This window comes from Emydura macquarii, unplaced genomic scaffold (genome assembly GCF_026122565.2).
Source record: "Emydura macquarii macquarii isolate MOO-44397 ecotype Brisbane River unplaced genomic scaffold, CSIRO-AGI_Emac_v2 contig_1483, whole genome shotgun sequence".
In the NCBI taxonomy this organism is placed as follows: Eukaryota; Metazoa; Chordata; order Testudines; family Chelidae; genus Emydura; species Emydura macquarii.
In genome coordinates this window covers 15,985,676-16,006,060 of record NW_027131620.1, presented here as the reverse complement: position 1 = coordinate 16,006,060, position 20,385 = coordinate 15,985,676, and the positions used below count along the sequence as shown (strand labels likewise).

Below are 20,385 nucleotides of genomic sequence, written 5' to 3'. Positions count from 1 at the left end.
TCTTACCCTGCAAGGAATTTTGAGGTTCCACATTGTATTCGACCTCCTTCAACCCCTAACTTGCTTGCTATACAATCATCTGAGTTTGAAGTCCCAGATTTCAACTATAGTCCTACGTACAGAATGGATAGGACTCAGGTTAAAGCAAGTCAATGCAAGTTAATGAGCTAAGGTTGCTGTGGATCAACATGAAATGCATGCTTTATCTTCTTCTTAACTCCATCTCCTTCCCTCTAGTTATTTCCTCAACATGCCCAGGCCCACCAATCTCTGGATCAAGAGGCTGGGACTGAAGTCACTTGGTATTCCTACATGACAATGTGAATTACTAATGCCTGTAATGATCTTAAGTTTCTCAACTTCTACAGCATGCTGTAGAAGTTAACTTAAGAATGAGACAAAACTCCTTTTGGCTTCACTAAAGTATTGCCAGTTAAAAATAAATCTCAGTGGGTGGTCTAGCAAATTTTACATTTCTTAATAACCAAGTTTGGCTCTGACAGAGTAAACATGTTTTTTGGGAACTAACACAATTAAACCTGTCTATGGATGAGATTATAGTAGGATTAAAAGAGGTGAATTCTGTTAATTCATGTACATGAGAATTACTGAAATGGAATTGATTTCAGAAACACCACTTTAGCAGTGGTGCTCCTAAAATTAGGGCTTTTAATCACTATTTTCATGCTCTTTAGGTAGGCTATTACATTGTCAGTTTTTTCTTGTTTGAGATAGGATTGCACAGGTATTACTGAGAATCTTCTGGTCTGCAAAATTTCTTACTAGCAATAAGTGAAATGGAGTGCAAGTTGTTGTCCAAGTCTTACAGGGAGTTTGTAAGGTTGATTAGAAAAACAGGTAAAATTTGATCAGGAGTCAGACAAACATGGGGACCTCACAATGCCACTTCTGCAGGCTCATTCTTCAGCATAGAGCCACATGTCAGTTCTTTTCTAAGCTTAAATACTAATACTCAAACCTCATTCATTCTGGCTTCATTTAAGGGACTGGGAAAGTGGGGAGATGTTTCTCTTTTCAAAGGCCTGGTATTAGTTCAATTCTTATCTATAGATATTGTCAGTGCATTGGCTAAAGCAATTTGTTCAAAAGTGACATGACTTGCTACCTCCAATGTTTTTGGCACCTGATGACCCTAGGGAATAACTTAACTCCTTGTGTTGAGCATCAAAATGACCTGACTTTGGTCATATGCCTACCCAAGTCCTGCTACCTTGTTGGAAGTAACTATTTCCACCCCCAGAGGGTAGAGGTAAATGCTTTGGGAACAAAGTGGTTAAAACATTTACAAGTAATGGTTACTTAAAATGTTATCTACGCTGTATATTAATGCTTCAGTAGAGCTACTGTATACCTATTTATTGTATCAGCAATGCAATACAATACAGCATGTTGGTGCTTTCCCTGAGGATGAACCACTTTTGTGGTGTGTTGCTATGGCGACTGTCTTCCACAGCTGCCTCAAGGTCACTCATCAGTCATAGCTCTAGAGTGTGTATTTTGTTAAGCAAAATATCAACACCCAATAGATAATACAGTTAATGATTATTTTGCTGTTTTATTCAAACTCTTAAATTAGATTAAGAGTACTATGGATAAAAGGTAATGATTCTGTTTCGATATCGCTTAATTTAGCAGAAAAGCTACTTGAAATGTTACGTATTTCTTAGAAGGCTAATATCACTAATCATGTCAGATGTGCACACATTAATACAAAATTCTTATTTAGAGAACTACAGGGAAAATAGAAGTCTTATGGTTTAAATCAGAGGTAGCCAGTATCCGGCCTAAGCAAGCAGTCTTTTACTCAGCATCAGTTTTAAACTAACTTACTGTTTTCCTTATTATGCTTTCAAATAGTGAGTCAATGATTTGGAAACTAATGGTACTAAATTTTCAATAAAATACAGCAATCAAAATGAATAAAGAAATGAGAAGCATTGGCTAGCTTCTAAATGGTAGTAAATAGTCTGAGTTCTAGAACTGAGAACAGCAGTCAATAAGTATAGTGTAATATGTAGAGAAGGCATGTTGGTGTTCCTTGAAGATCCAAATATTGAGGGGCTAGCTATCCAATCAGACTCTCTGCCAAACTTATTCAGCGTGTACTCTTAACAGGAACATCAGACTTGGGAATTTCTTCAGTGGAAGAGATTGACACATTCATCTAAGAATAACTGTCACAATTTAAAAATCTATTCTACAAGTTGGAGTAAGCTGATCGCCTGAAGTTTTTCACACATAGGACCTAGTAAAACGTGTTCTACAGTCAGTCTCAGAAAAAGACAAGACCACAAATCTTAATGTTTCCCAGACTTTTCTGTGGTTGTAGAATGCAACATAGTTGTGAATAAAAGATTCAGCTTGTTAACCGGCTTAGTGGCCTTGTGAACAAAAGCTAGATGTGAGAACTTTTCTTATAAAACCAAGAGGAGAACAGATTTTCTCTATTATATTAAGGGCCGTAGACTCACTTAACAATTGTATCATATCAGTGGAACTTTAGGTGATTTGAGCCCTGATCCCATATCATATTTCCTGTGGGCTACAGTGTCAATGCCAATCCTGTTGCAGTATTGGGGACTCTGAACTTTGTTACATCTCTTTGTTTCTCTCTGCCCCATGAATCCTGTTGGGAATTCCATGGGGGAGACTTTTTTTTTTTGGGGGGGGGGGTGGGGGGGTGGACATAGGAAGCTTAAGTCAGATACTAAGGGACATGTCTTACTAGAACTGTCTCATTTGTTCCGCAGATGCATGTTGAGTACTTTGGACTAATGTTGAATTTATATATTCTGTAAGGAGCATGGTTACTGATAGTAACTACTAAAAATGCAGTAATAACCTACAGAATAAAATACTAAGGAATTGATGATGCCCCTCAAAAAACTGATATCATCCTGCCTGTTACTGACTTTTGACTCCTCTGTCTAGCCTCACTTGCTCAAGCAGTGAGCATATCCTAGAACTCTTCCCACACCTACTCAACTTGTAAGATCTCTTTTCTGTCCAGGCATCCAAAGCTTTCACTTTGGCCCTCATCTTCTGTCTAGATTACTTAATTGCCTCCACCAATTCCATACAAAACAATGGCTAAAATCTCCTTTGCCCATCTTTCTGACCACATCAACCCAATTTAACTCTTTCCTTTTACTATATCGAGGCCTTTTTTTTTGTCCTCATCAAACTTTCATGATTGTCCCTCCCTAGGGGTCTGCTCTCACTGTCATCCCAGCTTCCTCCATTTCTCCAAGACTGCCATGTCTGTCATATATTCACACTTCTGTGCCATTTTCTAAGCTACACCTACGCATAGCTTAATTAATCTGTATAAACTGCTATTCTCTGCTTCAAACCTCATCACAAGATCATGTCTGTCAATTTTGTAAGAAATCAGCCAATTAGCAATGACTTGAGTGGGAGATGGAGTTTATTTTCACTTGGTCTAGATAATCTTTTTCTAAAAATTGTAAATGTAGGTAAAGACATTAACTATTTCTCTCTGCCTACTCTAACCATCTGTTACTGTCTCAGGGCTCGTCTACAATGCCAAAAAAAATAGGCCCATGGCAGCAAGTCTCAGCGCCTGGGTCAAATGACTCAGATTGGCACTATGAGACTAAAAATAGCAATGTAGCTGTTCCCACTGGGGTTGGAGACTGGGCTCTGAGGCCCACCCTCCTTGCTGTTTAGACATACCCAATGACATGTAGCCAGTGTTTGTACATTGCCTAGTGCAATGTACAATGTGCCTAATTCTGATTGGGGCCTCTGAATACTTCAACATTAACAATAGGTAATAGCTTCACCTTACAAAACTTCTCCGTAGTAACTTGTCCCTATTAATGTCCCACTTCCCACGTTCCTGATGCAGTCAGGACAGTGATTAAAGCAGCAGCAGCAGAAGGCTGCATCTCAAGCTGCTTGTACCACAACTTCTGTAATTGGCAGCTCTCAAAACTAACATTCAGATTTTATGGGCCATAGCAGATACATCTCATTTCTGTGATGGGGAGTGGGGGAAGCAGCAGCATTTTCTCAGTAACCGCCATTATCCTATTTTTAGAGCGAATCATTTTAGCAGGTGACCAGTGTGACTACTTTGAATAACAAACACTTCTTCTGTACCTGTCCTTATAGTACATAAGACTAAGTGATAGTAAGTGTATATAGCTGAAAATTTCCGAAATGTATTCTCTAACCCTGTGCTAGGGTTGCTGAATGAAAAACTAGTTACTTCCTTGTCAGAAATCACGGTTATTAAGCAGGTAGAATATTGCAAGTCTGTGTACTGTCTAGTTTTTGGTATTGTACTTACTATACCGTATTTCTAGGGCTCTTCATGTACTTAATCTTTCCTAATAAATTCTGATACTTTATTACATCCTCCTTTGACTAGAAGTGGCAGTTGTTTTATATTCTAATTCTTGGCAATCCGCTACTTTATGCATATCCTGATTCTGTGAAATTAAAATAAGTCATTTGGCACAAATGGAATAATTTTGAGACCTACCAAGCAAGTACTACCTGAATTCCATAGTTTAGCCCGTTTAGTATGGTGGTGTATATCCATGTCATTGATGATAGCATACATTTTATTATGTACATATTCCATACTGTTTTCCCTCTGAGAGAAAAAAATTCATTTTCACCATTCTCCCCCTCTAGTAACTGTTCACATCTGCATTATAACTTTATGCTGCAAGTAATAAAACATTAACTATTTTCTCATAGCTATAATATCCATGTTAAGACAAAATAGTAAAAATGTCTGACAGTAAGTGTCAGAAACTAACTAACTTTTTTCCTCAAAGGGTTTACAGTTCTTTTGACAAGTTCAGTCAAATCTGGGTGGACAGTAACATATCTAAATACACAGATTATTCTACACTAGTTTTATAAACAATAGATCATGGTTCTTGAATAACACTATCTTGCTTACCCAAGTTTACTTTATTTTTTTAGATCAAGAAAGAATGCTCAAGAACAGATATTCTGACTCTTGTTCTGTACCTAAATTCTGCTTAATAGCCTTTCTGCTGCTGTCCCTGGTTTTGTCAAACTTAAATATATACCCTTGAAACATATCTAGTATGCTGGGTAAGCTAGGTTGAGTGGGAGCTGATGTCGTTCTATCAGTTCTTACTGACTGTGGAGACTCTTGCGAAGAGAACAGCCAAGAAAAAGTAATAGAGGAGAAATGTTAATAGTCTAAATTATTCTTTCCCCAGTGTTGCATCAAGAACCCAGGTTTAAGTATTTTCCAGAAAACCTACTATTTCAGCTGATAAACCTTTCTTGCCAGTGCAATCCCATATGAGAAATGGGAAGGGAATTGATATTTTAAAGCAGCCTCCTATCTTTCTGCAGCATATGAGCAAGATGTTTTATGTGAGTGACATTTCAATAAACTCTAAATAGTTTCTCTAGCTACACATCATCAATAATAGAGTTGTATTTGTGAAACTTCTGTGTAAACTGGCACTGCTTCTTTTATGTTCTAGTTCAGAGGATTAAATCTTGAAATTTTACTAGTTGGGGAAGACTTATGTGAGGTTTGAACAATGCACAAGAAATTCAGAGGCTGCTCAAGGAATTCTCAACAATAAGAAATTGAAGAAAAGGGTGTGTGAACAGTTGAGTGACTATTCCTGGAGGGTTCTTAATTTAGGATTAAATTGCCAGATATGGATAGATCTTTTTCTTAAAAAGAGGACAAACCTAACTTGCAAAATCAGAGTCGCAAAAATCTAGTTACTTCCTTACTTTTTACCAAATGTCTTACTTTTAAAATAGTTGATTTGGATAAAAATTGCACCTTGTTTACATGGTGGTTGTGGCATATGGCCTGTAAAACTTGCTTGCTTATTCTGTGCTAATATCAGCAGAGTGATATTCCAATTCATGCACAGCCATCAAAACTGTCAGTTACTCCAGTTCCTCATTTAAGAAGATCTTTCTGTGGATGTGAGATACAGAGCAGAAGTGTGGATTTTTCCTAGTAAAAGCTTTGTTTGTTAAAGATTGGTTAGAGGGGGGGAAAAAACCAATCAAGCTTGCTATAAAAGTATGTTAAAGCAGAATCACTTACATAAGTTTTGTGGTCTATAAAGACCTGAAAGACTTGGTAATTTTTCTTGCTCTAGAAATATATTTAGACCTTGGTGACTGGGAATGATTGTTGTTTGACTTTTCTATTCAATCTTTTGGCAAAACTGTTTCTATGAAAATTTGTTTCTATGTTCTTGTAGAAACTACAAGGCCCCAACAATCTTATTAATGGAAATTCATTGTTGTGAGTGGCTGAGGGAGGAGGGGAATTTTTAGCCAAACTTTTGTGGGACTATCTAATTCTAATGCCTGAACAAATATTTGGAAGAAGAAAATCTCTATTAGACAGCACAACCACAACTTCTGTAAAGCTACAACAGTTTACAAACACTATCTGTCAGCCCCAAGAAGTCTTCTGACAAAACTATGGAAGACCAGACTTGTTCTACCACGAATGCCTGGCCTGTCAGCTGAGGAGATCTTTTGGAAGGATGATTGGAAGTTTTTTTAAAGAAACAGGATATAATGCCAATTTTGGTCAGCCTTAAGTATAGTAGAAATATAGTCTCCTCTTCTAGATTCCTCCCTACAAGTGGGAATAGAGAATGGGAATAGAAGCTTCATCAGTCTATAATGGAAAGGGAAAGAGGGGGTCTTTAATATATTTTTTTCTCTCAGATGTTGAGCACTTAATTGAGGGGGTGGATCTTAAACTGCCTAGTCTACTAAAAATGCTTCCCCCTCACAGCTGGTCAGATACCACTTTCTTTGGTATTTGTGAAGATATTAGTCCAACCATCGCCACTAGTGGAGTACTGGAGCAGAGGAGATCGAAAGCAAAATCTCTGAGGAAAATGTGTCCGCTGTTAGGATGAAAAACAAAAGAAGAATCCTTGGAGAAAATACATTTTGAGCAAAATGTGGCAAGACCATTTTGATTATCTTGGTTGTGTATCTGATTTTCTTCTAACAAAAGGAAGCAACAAACACTCCACTGTAAGTTTATGGTAGATTACTTGGTGTATGTTAGACGGGCTCAATAACACACCTCACTTGCTAGAATATCAACTTTTTTCCTACTCAGTGTAGTTTAATAAATATGCTGCTAGTTTAAAAAAAATTCTACTTCTATAGCAACAACTTATCCACCAACTTCTGATACTTGCAGTGAGAAGCTATGTCTTTATTTAATGATGAATGTAGTCATTAATTTATCCTGTACTGTAGTCTAAATAATTTGAAAAAGTGATACAGTGAGCTGGAACCCTTTTGCTTTCACCAGACTAAAAGATTGGTGTGTTAACAACTTTGTGTAAACACAGTCCAAGTAGTTTTTCCTAATATTTTTAACCTGGCTTAACAAAACATTCCTGGAGAAAGACTAAACTAAAATCTCACTCTACTGAAGGGAGTGGTGGTCTTTCATAGTAGGCTCAAGAAACCAGATAGAAACTGTATTTTCTTCTCTGTTGTACAGGCAGTTGAACATCTAAAAAGACTTCCCATTAGCAATGTTATCAGCTGCAGCTTTTACTTAACTAGAGTGATACAATAGCTATTTACTAAATTTAATTGCAAAAAAATAAACTTTATTTCTATTCCCCTGTTTAACATTTGGTTAACCTGACTGCATAGAACTGGCTCTTAGATCACATGCAGAAAATAGAAGACATCCATGTGAATATGGGTTTTTCTACTCTTCCTTTAAGGTGATCCTATGCTATGGGGATTGAAACAGTCGCGCTATTATCTGAACACGTTTTTTTTTCAGATTTCTAGGAATTGTCTCATGTCAAAGATACAAAACGGCACATTACTATTTGTATGTCAGCTTATGTGCACCTCTATATTGTTGTTTAAGGCTGGCTATATGTCCAGAATAGAATAAATAGTAGCCACTTGTTTCAAATTTTAGTTTTAATGTGAGTTGGAGCAAAAACATTACCATTTTCCATCTATTAGCTAATCTATCTTCATTCACTGACAGATCCATTAGGAAAAAGCTGCTTTGTGTAAGCAGAACATCAGATGAGCAGTAGGTGTTCTCAGACTCTTCTTTGTGGATCAGTTCTTAACACACACTTTTGGCCCACCTTTCCTCCTACTGTGACTGTATGACAACCATCTGTATGCTACAGCAATTACTCACATGGGAAAGTAGTATTTCTTTAGCTGTCTGTCTGTCTAATGCAGTAAATGTTGCTTTTGGAAAACAGTAGTTGACTATTACCTCTTGCACTTAATCTCATTCTCCTCCTTCACTCATTCTCTCTCCCTCTCCTCCTCCTCCTCTCTCTCTCTCTCTCTCTCTCTCTCTCTCTCTTCCCCCCCCCCCCCCCCCCCCCCCCGAGATGTCCTGGTTAGCACTAGCTCTCCTTGTTTCCAGGTTATGTGACCTACATTTTCTCAGCTGACTGCCAACCAGTGTTCCATGGGCCACAGTTTTGGGAACTTCTTGGGAATTTCTTTGACAGCTGTTTTTATTTGCACTCAAATACAGACATCTCTTTACGGCAGACCAGCTTACTCCCTATGAAGTTAAAGTACACAGTTTTACACATTTAGTTAAATTTGTTTTTCAGTGTGGATGGCATGCTAAAGTAAAGGAAAGTCTCTCCATATAGGGGGAGAATATTCGATATCTGAAGTAAAATGCAATGATAACCGTGCCATAGCTGGCTGCTGCAGACCCCTAGATGCCTTCATTTTAAAGATGCAGTACTTTCATAAAAACTTACATCACTGCATTCACCACAGAGTAGTTTGAATATGGCTGTTCCTGTTTCACTATATGGAATTATCTTTACGGGACTAAGCAAGCCCTGTAGAAGAAGCTGATAGTCACAGGGCTGTCTTCTCCTATCCTGTCAGCAGCAATGTGGCCTGAGAAGGTAGTATTTAATCACCCTTTGAGGTTTAAAAAGCCCTTAAAATCTTTTTTGGGAGGTGGGTGTAGAGCGTCAGGAATTCCCATATTTTTTCCACCTTGTCTGATTGTGGCCAGTACCAGATGTTCTTTGAGTGATTGCTCATGTCCATTCCACTATAGGTGAGTACACACCTCCGTGCATGGTTCCCGGAACTTTTTTCCCCTTAGCAGACCCCATAGGGCTGGCTCTGGTGCCCCCTGGAGTCCCGCGCACATGCCGCGGTATAGGAGACACTGCTGGCCCTACACCTCCTCAGTTCCTTCTTTCCGCCCATGGCGGTTGCTGGAACTAGCCTTGTTCTGTGCAAGTACTATTCCCCTTGTTTGAACTGTTGTTCTAAGTAGTTTAGTTTTAAGTAGTTAAGTGATTGTTAAGTGTAGTTAGATAAGCAAGTCCCTAAGGGGACTTAGAGCGGCTGGGCTATGCCCCAGTTGCCAGGATTCAAGCCATGTGCCTCTCACTCAGTGACCCCCATGATTGGTGACTTCAAATGCTTGGGGGAAGCACACAGAAAAGAAAAATGCAAGATCTGCAGGGCTTTTAAACAGAGGACTCAGAAGGACCGAGAAATCAGGTTAAAAGTCCTGTTCGTGGAGGCAGCGCTCCGCACGGCATCCGAGCCAGCCTGCTCCACCTCTGCACCGAGTGTCACCTCAGTGCAGAGTGCACCACTGGCACCAACCACGACTCAGCACAGAGCAACATCACCGGTGCTGAAGAAGCAGTAAGTGGAGCGCAGACACTCCCCTGCACTGTCGGTATGGGTAGGGTCAAGTGCGGAGATGCACTGAACCCGGCACATCGAGTCTTCTCTGGTGCTTGCATCTCTGAACAGGGAGCCTCGCACGACTCCTGGGAGTGGGAGAGTGCCCCTGCTGACGCAGTCGACACCGGAGGCTTTTCACTGAGCAGCACAGCGCGACTGTCCGGAGTGGTCAAAACAGTACATCATGGGATACATTCCGGAGGTCAATTAATTCAATTTAATTTATACTGACACTAAATTATTTAACAAATTCGATTTAGGTGCTACACCACTTGCAGAGGTGGTCTTAAGTCGATTTTCCAGGCACCTTATTTCAAATTAAGTGGTGCCAGTGTAGACGCGGGTGGAAGGAAGTTGACTTAAGTGTCTTTGTCGACCTAAGTTGCCAGTGTAGACCAAGCCTAGGAAGCTAATTCTCTGTGTTTAGTAGAGGAGCTCACTACACTTCTCAATTCCCTTTGATTTTACCACCGCTGTACCTGTTCATTTTGAAGGTTAGATGCAGAAAAAGATAAGATTGTGAGCTGGCATTTCTTAGATAGAATACTTCCATTAGTAGAAGAACATTTATTTCCATTCTTGATTGTGAACTTCTAGTGCTTCAGTAACAGAGGTAAGAACACAGTAGAAACTTCTGGTTAACAGTTGTCCTTATACTTTAGACAGTTGCCTTGGTGTTTCAGGTTATAAACAATAAAAATACTTCAGCATTTGCTGGTGCCTATACAATATCTCGGTGACTGTGACAGTGAAACACATGTGATGTGTATTAGCAACATCAAGGATATTTAAAAGGACCTAATTCAAAAGAAAATGTTTGTTTGAGACAGCTTTATGCAGGTCTTCCCTTAATTTCTGTTTACATGGCCTCCTTTCTGTACCTCAATACAAGCAGCTATACAAAACTCCTATTTGTTTTAAATAGGACTAAAAGAAACATCTGCAGGATCAAAAAAGAGATGTCCAAAAAGTTTTGACATTTGCTCTTCCTCTGGCTGGTGGATTGGCTATATGCTGCTGTTTAAATTACTTTATAACTTAATTTTAATAATTTAAAGGTGTAAGCTGAACACTGGAAGAAGACCAAATGCCTTATTTAGCTAGAGGGCTCTGAATATGGAGATATTATGAATTATACTAGGATTTGGGTTAGGTGATGGTTGGGTTTATTTCAATTTTATCTATAAACAAAATGTTACCTGTTTCATAGTCTAGTTGTGTTTGCCATTTAAATCATTCAACAGTTCTGCATATGGTGTTTCCTCTCTGTAGGTAGGAAAATAACTCATCTGGTTATCACTCTGGGCAGTTAAAGGTCTTTAGCTGTTGTGTAGACATACCCTCAGACACTTTCAGCTGCCCCGTGCCAGCTTACTTGGGCTTGCAGGGCTCAGGCTGCGGGGCTCTTTCATTAGTGTAGACTTCTGGGCTCAGACTGGAGCCTGGGCTCTAGGACCCTGCAAGATGGGAGGGTCCCAGAGCCTGGGCTGCAGCCTGAGGCCACATAGGCTGGCATGGGCCAGCTGGGCAGCCACAGGTGTCTAGTTGCTATGGAGACCTACCCTGAGCGGCCTCTGCATATTCCTACTTCTGGGACATAGTGCCTGTGGTGTTGAGCTGTGGGATTTTTCTAGTGATGAGCGTCTGGGGGGGACCACTTGTCCCCTTCTCTCCCTTGTGGGGGATTTTGAGGTCATAAAAGGGGGGAGTTACCCCAACTTCCCTTCAGTTCTTTTCTTTAATTGCTGAAGATATAGTGCAGCAAGTTTGAATTGAGTGCAGTGTCATCTACATTTTCATTGGCTTTTTTCCCCTCTTGATTTCTTCCCCCCTCCCCCCCCTTCTCCCTCCCCTTTTTTGGAGCTATTTTTTCTTTCTTGTTAGTTAAACAATTAGTTAACACAGACTTCCTTCAATCAGAAGAATAAAGAAACACTACCCACTGGTGTCATCTGGATGACTCAGAGGGGTTCAAGAGCCACTTCACATGCTACTGCTGAAGTGCGGGGAGGCTCCTCAGGCCTGTCAACTATGTCTGGCAAAGTATATGTCCAGTATTGACTTTGGAGATCCACTTGTAAATTGCTCTGTGCCTAGCTTAAGCCAAGTCCCTCCCCCTAGTTCTGTCTGGGTGAATCCAGTGCCCAGGTCTTTAGGTCTGCCTATTTTGGTGCCACTGTCCTCACATCATCAAAGTGGCACTGAAGTCATTGGGTTGACCTGATGTTGTGCTTAGTATCGGAGTTTCTGGATCCTCCAGGTCAACCTCATTTGGCACTGCAGTTCTGGCATGGCTGATGCTGTGCTGAGGTCCTCATTAGGCACAATGTCCCTCAGTACCATTGGCTTGTTCTAGATTTGGTGCTGAGGTCCTAAAATAGTTGAAGTGGTGCTGGGATCCTTGATCTCTCTGGGAACATGGTACTATTTATTCTGTGTGGGTGTGCTTTTTAAATAAATGTTACTATAGTATCCTGATCTTTCTGGATTGCTGAGTTAGTACTCTGAAATCTGGGTCTCCTAGCCTGATCTCCTAATATGACTGAAAGGTGATATTTACTTTTTAGTTTACTTCAGGAACTTGCTGATATTTAATTTAGGCTCAGTAGAACCTAGAACAACCTCTGTTGGCTCTGAATTCTTTCATATGGGTTCCCTGACAGAGATACCTTTTGGCTGCTGAAATAGCCTGAGCTCTGAAACCTGGCAACCTCATTCCAAGGTTTATATTAACAGCCCCAGTGCACACTGAGTTGTGTTCAGTGGTGTTCCGCTTGTTGCCTCTGAAAATGTCTCAGACTTAATAGCAACGTTGGAAGCTTTCTGTCTTAAGATATTTAGGTTCCAAATACTGGTCAGTGGCTCATTTCTGAAGACAGACCATAAAAAGCTTTCTTAGTGTTTGCTGCACTACCATCTGTCCATGCTGGATCATTGGATCTTTATCTTTCTATTTACCTGTGTGCCCTCAAACATCTAGGGAACAACATAAAAAACAAACAAACAAACAAAAAAAAAAAACACCCCAGCAGCCATGCCTGTGACCACAAACTTCTCTGTGTGCTTATCAGACTGGGCTTTCTGGTGCTTCATGTGCCACCCCCGCTCCCCTGTTTCCCCCCCCTCCTTCTCCTCCTCCCCCCCCCCCCCCCCACTGCTTTAGTACTGGAACCCGTTCTGTTGCGATAACAGGAACACTTTGTATTTTCATTATTAGTGTAAGGCAAGCTATTTCACATATAAATGTCTCAAAAGTGTTCTTATTGTTTGAAACTCACCTGAAACTTACCACTATGCTTTCCCATTGGGAATTGGCACTGCCTAATTTATAAAACCTGGGATTCCCAACTGAGATTAAGAACACTAATTCCTTTAATTTTTTGGTGCATAATGCTGTGTTAAATGTGGCACATGAACACTGCCTGTACAATGACATTGGCATTAACTCCTTTTCACAGGATAAACCTAGTGCTGTTGTATCACTCCAACTCGCCACAAATATCTGAGATGCTTTGCTTTTAAATCAGCATTAAAAACAAAAAAAGTGAGAACCTTGTTATGACCCTATTGTCTGAGGCTGTCTCTACACTACTCAGGGGTGTGTGCCTCTTTTTCAAATACCCTGTTCAGTTTTGTTCCACAAAAGGGTTAGTTGGGGGTGCCATGTATGAGCTGGGGTAAGTGTCAAGCAATTGAGACCATTTGTGGTGTGATTCAAGACATGGTTTGGTCCCATGGTAGATTCTACCAGCATTTTTTGCAATCAATGAACTTTAAAGCAGTTGTTTTATTTTGTTGTTTTCATGGGGCTATATCTCTAGAATCCCTAAGTCAAATGACCCCAAATTTGGATCATTAAGCCTACATTATGCCCTGATGAGGCACACCAAACTTCAAGGCAATCTGAGTAACCAAGCACATGATTAGAGCATTTAGAAGAGTCAACCTTTAAACAGAGTTCTTAAACTGAGCTCTATAACCAGCTCGGCTATAGTTATAATCTATAGCTTAATAACACACCAGAAAGCTGATCAGTCTTACTAACATTTGTTTTTAAAAAACCCTTTCATATTAGAGATACATGTATGCAAATACAAGGGAGGACAGAGAAGTGGTTTGACTGGTTTTTACTAACTTGGAAAAGATCCATAATACAAACTGACTTCAGTGTGCATTCAAGAGTTCAATGCTGGAGTTCTTCAAGGGTGTATGGAGACCATGAAAGTTGATAGTTTTGAAGGGTTGGGGGTTCTCCTTCAACTCATGTAATCTACCTGTGTCTAGAATTTTTTGACTAGTAGATGTCTGGCAAATTTCGTAATTTCTGGAGTACTCCGATGATGTAGGCACTGTGTAATGCCAAAAACAAGTACAGTTCAAAGGATAACTGTTGTGGGTGATTGGGAGATTTCTCCCAATAAGATTTTTCTCAGTTGATCATACCAGAGTGCTATGACTCAAATTACAAGAAGCTTTTTTCCTCGGTTCCATGGGCACTGCTTATTTTCTATAATTTTTTTTGTCTTCCAAAATGGTATGATGATTTAAATATTAGTGTGATTTTAGCATACAGTATTCAAATTCAAAATATTAACATGACCGTTATACAGATGTTGCCAGAGTATAAAACAAAAACTAGATCTTAGAGGTAAAAACAATGGATCAAACATCTACCCATGGTTCTTAGCCTCAGTACACGAAGCATCTGCCCAGGATAGGTCTCTAGTACTATAATTGGTCTTGTAACTCCACAGCTCACAGTGAGGTGACTTCCATAGTAATAAAACAAGTAGCCAGTTTGTTCAGAGGAAGGACAGATTGTGAAACAAAATGAGAAAATGCCAAGGATAAAGGGACAAGGAAATTTTCAGTCTTCCAGAATATACGGTCTGCTTTGGAAAATATTCAGCAAACAGCCCATCATGGAGTAATTCGAGACTGGGGTCAAGTGTTTGAGCATAAAAGGGATTTCTTTAAAATGCTTTGACTCAGTAGTTTCTCAATAATTTAATACTGAAATGGTTCCAACTATGCTTTGAAGTTTAAGACCACGGTGAGGCAAATTGTGGGTAGTGGGGAGGAGGGGTAGATAGTTCACACCTTTCTTGCTGCTATTGTTTGGCTGGAGGTATTTTTCTGCCAGGCTGGCTTAATAGGGAAACAGTATGCATAATCACATGACGGCTATTTGGAGTGGAAAAACCTAGAAACTGTTTTCTAGAAAATACCAAAAATTGCAATAAGACTTGAGACTATTGGCTCCATTATTTTTAATTCAGGAGTTCTAGCATGCATGATGAGTAGTTTCATAAATTAAAACTTGTCTCCATCTTAATAGATTTCCTGTTCTCTTCTGCCTTCACCCACACCAATATTTGCATAACCTATTACTCATAGGCTGTGTCTTTGCAAGGAAGTTTATTTAAAAAAAAACCAAAAAAAAACAAAAACACCCCACTGGCTGGAGGCCTAAAGTAGAAGGTTTCCGGGGCTTCTACCATTTTTATCACAGTGTTAATTAAATCAGGCTTAACTGACAATGCAACAAAAACACTGGAAGCTGCTGCAGCTTTGTCTGTGCTAGTAGAGCTCCCACCAGTGCCGCTGCTGCTGAACTAGTGGTAGCATCAGTGGAATTTCTTTTTGCTAAAAATCCCTTGTGTTGACTGGGCCAAAGAATGTAAGATCCTTAGGGCAGGGATCCTCCTTGTAAAGTACCATGTAGGCATATGTTTGTTTAATCGGCTGAATACAATACACTAATGACAAATTAGAAAAAGTCGCAGAAGGAATTGAAATACATACTGATGTACTTTAGCTGTAGTGGCATGGAGGAACATGTAGGAATGGCATGAGTGCACAGTCAGTATTTGTATGTATTCTGCAAGTTTTCACACAATTCTAATACATTAAATTGATGATTAGCGTGACTAAGAAACACCAAAATCTAATGTATAAAATATAAAATGTGTTAGATATGACCATGTGATGGGATACTCATAAACCTCCATTTCTAAATGGAAATTGGCTAGATATAACATATCTAACAAAAGTAGATAATACTGATTTGTTTACATTCTTGATTTCTTCCTTGAACATTTATTTTAACATGTTTTATTTGGTTCCCTAATCTGAGGGTTTTATTTAATCTAAAATGCAGTTTAACTGACCCATTTATATGGCACTAAAGATGCATGGAATAAGAAATAATCAGCAGTTCTGTCCAGTCACTTCCCTAGCAGAGTTTATAAAAATTCACAAAATTGCTTCCTAATGTTGTAAAATTATGTAACTCTTTAGTTATTTATCTACAAACAAGGAAGCAACTGGATCTGGAACAAAACATTACAAAAATTTCTGGCATTTGGTAGAGGAAAGATGTGACCCATTCTTCTGCATTCAGCAACCTTGACCTCTTATACGTACTTCCAGTATGACCCCAAATCCTTCTTAAAATGGCATGAAACTTCTGTACCAATAATCATGGATAATATAATTTTTGAAAGGCTTTGAAGTCTGACATCAGTGTTTTTGAGTAGTGCCATTGTTATCTTTATGACCAATTTTCTCCATCGATTCCCCCACCTTTACCCCGCTTGGCTGTTTAAGCAGTCTTTATTATACTGTCTATTGTAGGATTCTTAAGTTTTTGTTATATTAAAATTAATTGAAAAAGGCATTTTAAAGTCTTGTTGTTTTTCAAACAGCACATGGGACATGGAAAAGCTAGAAGTAAAAGGCCCGGTCTACACTTGAAAATTTACTGAACCTACCTAGCTGTGTTGCTCAGGGCTGTGAAAACAGCCATGTCCTGAGCACGGTAGTTAGGTCAACCAACCAACACCCCCACCCCCCGCAGCTAGGAAAGATTTCTTCTAGCTATTGCCTCTCAGTGAGGTGGATTACCTACATCAACAGAAAAGCCACTTCCATTCATATAGGAAGTATCTATGCTGTAGCACTGTAGCTGTGCCTCTGTTGTATAGATGTGGCCCAAGTCTCAGGGAAAATGAAACACACAGGTAGGAATAGAAAAGCCCAAACAAATAGTTCCAGAAGATACTGTATGCCTCCTTCAAAATGTACTGCCTTCACTTTCATACATACCTAGATGCTACATTTTTGGGGAAAAAAGAAGTAAGCCAAGATTTTAGGCACAACAGCTTGTGGGGAAGAATAAGTATATCCCTTTTACAAAGCTATAGTGGCCTCACATCTTTGCCTATTTTATGCAAGTTATGGCCAGTAATGACCATCCTTTCTTCAGAGTCCTTAATTACAATCAAATTCTATTAGATTAATATAACGTAATCGCAGTTACTGTTAATGCAATCAATTTTAAAAAATGTTAAATTGGCATTCCTTACTGTTGACCTTTTTTTAGTATGTTGTTTAAAAATCACTGGTATAATTAATGCAATTTTTTGTCATTGGAATGTAGTACACGGACCCATCCCCACTCCACCCTGAGTCCCAGTCAGGAGTTTGGGAGCAGCAGCTTGCCTGTGTCCCGGCTTTCACATCTCTAGTGGAGCGATGAAATTGACAAGAATGACAGCCCCTCCATCACTGTAAGGGGATGCAGTGTCTACATTGACACTGCATAGCCCTAGCTATGCTGACAAAAGCCCTATACCACTCGTGGAGGTGGTTTTATTTTGTCACAGAAATATGGCAGTTTTGTTGGCGGGGGGGGGTGATTGGCGTGTGTACGCTGGCACTGGTCTGTCGACAAAAGCTGACTTTTTTTGACAAAGGCCTGGTCTACGCTAGAGAGTTAAGTGTGGCTTGCTGACAGCATCTCAGAAGTGAGAGGCAACCCAGGTTAACATTCATGTGATCTAGCTGGGTGTGGTGTTCTGCATGCTGTTGGGCTGGCTGGGTGTCTGGAGGGGCATGCTGCTTGTCACTAGCAAGGTATTGTGAGGGACAGCCCAGGCTGGAGAGTAAAGAGGGCATGGCCCTCCCACAGTTTTCAGGTTGCACCACAGGGGACCCCATCATACCAGGTATCATGTAGAAACTGTGTGGCAGAAGCAGGGATAGAATCGAGTTCAGGGCAGCATTCAACTGCCTAAACCTCAAGACCATCCTATTGCTTGCAGTACCCTGCCTCATTCACTACACACCTTTGAACTTCTGCACAAATGATGCAGGGGTCATACAGACAATAGCTTCATTCATTATACAACCTTGGTTAATTCCCAGAGCAGTTTCATCCTGTGCACTACCTGAGGCAGGGATCCTGTGGGGAAAAAATAGTGTTTGATCATTTATTTAAAGACTATGATAATGCTTTTGCGTAATGGCACTGGATTAAGGTTTTGCTATCAGCCTTCATTCTGGCATTTCCTAATGTATGAGGACTTTGCAAATATTAACATTCTTTTAACATGGGGTTTTAATGTAATTTCCTTTTTTTTTTTTTTTTTTTTTTCTTCTAAGCAAACCAAATTCTGTCATGTGGAAAACTGGGTTACTTACCAGTAACTGTTGTTCAAGATGTGTTGCTCATGTCTATTCCAATATAGGTGTGTGCACGCCACAGTGCACGGTTCCCAGAACTTTTTTCCCCTTAGCAGACCCCGTAGGGCCGGCTCTGGTGCCCCCTGGAGTGCCCTGCGCATGCCGCAGCACATGAGGCACTGCCGGCCCCACGCCCCCTCAGTCCCTTCTTTCTGCCAACTCCAACAGCGGGGACGGAGGGTGGGTGTGGAATGGACATGAGCAACACATCTCGAAGAACAGTTACTGGTAAGTAACCCTGTTTTCTACTTTGAGTGATTGCTCATATCCATTCCAATTTTGGTGATTAAATAGCTATACCCTGGAGATGGGTAGGAGTTACCAGTGAGCTGCCCTTAGCACGGCTCTGCCAAATCCTATGTCCTCTCTTGCCTGTTGAACGATGGCGTAGTGGGACGTTTAAGTGTGCACCGACGACCAGGTGGCAGCTTTGCAGATGTCCTGCAGGGGCACTCTCTCCAGGAAGGCTGTAGATGAGGCCTTAACTCTGGTTGAATGCACTGTGATGACACCTGGGAGCGGCACATTTGCCTCTCATAGAAGCACTTGATGCAGGATGTGATCCATGCGGAGATGTGCTGGGCGGACACAGGTGATCCGTTCATCCGGTCCCCCCCCCCCCCCGGCGAGGAGCTGTACAGATTTCTGGAATGGCCGTGTCTTCGATGTAGCAGGCTAGGGCTCGTCTTGCGTCTAGAGAATGCCATCTCTGCTCTTCCTCCAAACCATGTGGTTTGGGAAAAACACAGGGAGAGATTTATCGTGGTTACAACGAAATTGGGGAAAAAATCCCGGGCTGGGTGCGGCCTCAACTGCACCTTATCCGTATAGAATAGTATATAAGGGGGCTCCGGGGTCAAGGCCCTAATTTCGGAGATCCCCTAATCTGAGGTAATGGCCGTCCGGAAGGCTATCCTCCACGAAGCATGGCAGAGGGCATGAAGCCATGGGTTCCAAGGGGGGAGGGCCCTATGAGTCTCGAGAGGATCAGGCTGATATCCCAGGGAGGCACCGGGTTGCAGACCTAGGGATACCGCATCTCCACCCCCTTGAGTACCCTGACCAACATGGGATGGGAAAACGGGGATCTCCCCGCTAGCAGGTGATGGAAGGCCAAAATAGCTGCTACGAGGACCATCAACTAGGCCAGTACCAGACCCTGGAGTACTCCAGGGTCACCTGCGGAGGCAAGAGGCTGGCAGAATGGCCCGGGACTCCGCCTAAGAGGTAAACCATGTCTACTTAGCCTGATACACAACCTGTGTAGAAGGGTCCCTGCTTCCCAGCAGAACTTGTTGGACCTGCACCGAGCAGGCTCCCTCTACCTCCGTCAGCCACAGAGCCTGCAGACCGTGAGCTGCAGGGAGTCCAGGTCCGGGTGCAGCAGGTGACCGTGGTCCTGGGAGAGACGGTCGTGCCGCCTCGGGAGCTCCATGGGTGGGGCGAACGAAAGGTCCAGCAGCATGCTGAGCCAGCGCTGGCTCGGTCAGTCCTGAGCAGTGAATATGACATCCGCCCTGTCCCTGTTTATATTCAGTAGGACCTTGGGCAGGAGTGGAATGGGCGGGAACGCGTACCGGAGGGTTCCTGTCCCGTTACTAAGGAACGTATCTGAAACTGACCCAGTCTCATGTCCCCGGCGCAAGCCGAGCCTTGGCACTGCGCATTCCAAACCGACGCGAATAGATCTAGTTAGGGGACACCTCACTTTTGGAGGGTCGCAGTCACTACCTCTGGGTGCAGAAACCAGTTGTGGCGGCGTAGAAACAACCTGTTGAGGTGATCCGCCTCGTCACTCCTCATCCCCATGAGGTGAGAGGCAGTCCAGCGGAGTCATACCTCATGGCAAAGCCCCACAGATGGGTAGCATCCTCTCAGAGAGTGGAGGAGCATGCCCCTCCCTGCATCTTTATGTAAAAATGGCTGCGGTGTTGTCTGGCAGTGCCTGCACAACTCTGCCTGTCAGGAATCGGAGGAACAGCCTGCACGCCGGGGTTGAAAAGGGCCTATGTGGAGGTCCTGGTCACTGCTGTGCCTGGGCTGCGACTGCCACCTGGAAGCCTGGGGTGTGCACAGGCCCAGGGAGTGAAGCAT

At 41.5% G+C, this 20,385-nt stretch overlaps 1 protein-coding gene across 21 annotated transcripts in view; it reads left to right on the top strand.

Moving 5' to 3' along the window:
* The window catches only part of NCOA3 (nuclear receptor coactivator 3), a 152,570-nt gene that overhangs the window by 24,089 nt on the left and 108,096 nt on the right, over positions 1 to 20,385 (top strand). The gene's annotated exons all lie outside the window — the stretch shown is intronic.